Source organism: Pan troglodytes, chromosome X (genome assembly GCF_028858775.2).
Source record: "Pan troglodytes isolate AG18354 chromosome X, NHGRI_mPanTro3-v2.0_pri, whole genome shotgun sequence".
NCBI lineage: Eukaryota > Metazoa > Chordata > Mammalia > Primates > Hominidae > Pan > Pan troglodytes.
In genome coordinates, this window is record NC_072421.2 from 114,216,363 (window position 1) to 114,218,528 (window position 2,166).

At 39.8% G+C, this 2,166-nt stretch overlaps 1 long non-coding RNA gene across 1 annotated transcript; it reads right to left on the minus strand.

Annotated features, from left to right (window-relative positions):
- Positions 1–638: 638 nt before the first annotated feature.
- LOC465821 (uncharacterized) lies at positions 639–1,943 on the minus strand. The gene is made up of 2 exons (XR_010154691.1): positions 1,725–1,943; positions 639–958 (listed from the first exon to the last, which is right to left on the minus strand). It is a non-coding gene; the product is annotated as an uncharacterized LOC465821 (long non-coding RNA).
- Between the last annotated feature and the right edge of the window lie 223 nt (positions 1,944–2,166).

A 2,166-nucleotide genomic window follows, 5' to 3' on the forward strand; every position in this document is an offset into this window, starting at 1 on the left:
GCCCGCATCGGCCTCCCAAAGTGCTGGGATTACAGGCATGAGCCACTGTGCCTGGCTGATTTTAAATGAAAGAATATCTAATTGGGAGAAGTGTGAAAGGAAAGAAATCTTTTTCAAAAGCTGACCACAAAGAGTAGTTAAAAGTTTTTGTCACTGTCTTCACAAATGTGTAAAGCACAAATCTTAACATAGTGCTTGGCATATTGTAGGGTGTTCAATAATAGTTTTTATTGTTATTACCCAGATTCAACAGTGGCAAGAAACAGCATTCTACACAAGGGGAAACAGTTCCATCAAATCCTACTTACTTTAATGCAAAGTAATTTATGGAGACAATTTATGGTATTGCATTATAAACCATTAGTGAAAACTGTTTTTCACAGTTGAATGAAATAAAAATCACTATATCTCAACTATATTGTTTAATGTAGCTTATTTATTTTTTAAAAATAAACTTTTGAACTTTTTTTCTATTGTGCTTACATTCCTTCCCCAGTAAATATATTTTAGCAACATGTAATCAATTACCTAAAGTGTAAGTAAGAAACTCGATAAGTATCTGGATTTTTTTTACCTGACTTGTCATCCCCTCCCTCTTAAAAAATAATTCATTTAGTATAAACACACAATCAAATGAATCTACTCAAAGTGTCTTTAATGATTTCCACCACTGGCATTACATCCTGTACACTTTTGAGGTGAATTTCTGGTGACCTGACGCACCTCTCAAACCCTCGCTAACTAGAAAATATTCCAGTTCAGCCATTTGGTATTCCACCCTCTTCAGGTTTGCCAATAGTCGCTTCTGCATGTTTTTCGAGTGTGAGAAATTATTTAAAATATCTCGAGAGAGGTTGTTGAATAAAAGATCGTTGTCTGTATTGCTGCTAATTAACCCAGAAAAGCGTCTTAGTAGTGCAAAAGCAGTTGAAACTGATGACATTTCGCCATTGTTTCCCTGTAAAGGAAGGAAATTATACATCTGTAGTTTATCAAATTAAGCAATTTCCAAACTACCGAAAAACAACTTGTTTAATCTTGGTTACCAAAATAAACTGATTTCCCCTAATATGTAGAGATTAAAAATGTATTGAATTACTACATTAATTCAAAAATATATTCTTCCAAAACCAGACTGAGAAAAAAAAATATGAAAATACCCGTTAGTGCCAAAGTTTCATATCCTTCCTTACATTTCCTGAGCAGCCCAGTAGGTAAACATATGAACACTGTCTTTGACTCTTATCTAAAAGCACCTCACTAGTGACTTTAACACCAGAAAATCCACATTTACACTCGAATTATTTGTGAATGCCCAGAAAGCACCCTTAAAATAAAGATGGCGAGATTAGCAAACAGACACGTTGGGGAGGAGAAGCAAGAGAAGAAAGAGAGAAGGTAAGATTATCTTAAAGTGGGGAGACGGTGGTGGGGAATGGGCACTGACAACTGCACTTTGCTCTCCAATGAGTGAAAAGCTGACCATATTACTTAGGCACTTGGGGCTTTTTAGAAGAGACCACAACTGTCGAATCACTGGTCAGAATACGGGAATTGCGGGAGTGAGGGGGTAAAAGTCTGGGGCTCCTTTGAGCGAAAGAGGAATGAGATGATCTCCCCTTACCTCTCATTTTACTGTATTTTACTCTCTTACATACACACTCCCCAGTCCATATACTTATCTAGCTTCATTTAATTCAAATCTCCCTTACATTCACCGTTACCTGAAAGCGATATTTCCAGAAGACAATCAAGGCACACAGAATGCCGCTCGCTAGGAGTAAAAAGATGTTCATGTTAACTCTTCGGCCTCTTCTCCCTTCTCGGGACGGACCCCCTCAGCTGGTAGTTGGGAAGCAGTGGGCCTCTAGCCAGCCTGTTTTGGGAAACTTCAGGCCAGACTGCCATGTGTCTTGCACCGCCTGGTCCAACTGGGATGTTCTGGGGTTGTCCCGCTTTATATACTGCTGAGAACGCGCGACCTCACAGTTGGGCACGCACGCGGAGATGCTGCGCCACAATAAGATGACGTAAAAACCGGTCCTGCCGGAAACCAGGCGGCACTTAGTAACCGCCCACCTGGTTAGTGTCAGGTCCTTAGAGAGGAGAGTGAAAGACAGTGAGGAAGTTAGGGATTTCTGGGAAGCTGAAACGTGGTGGAAGTAT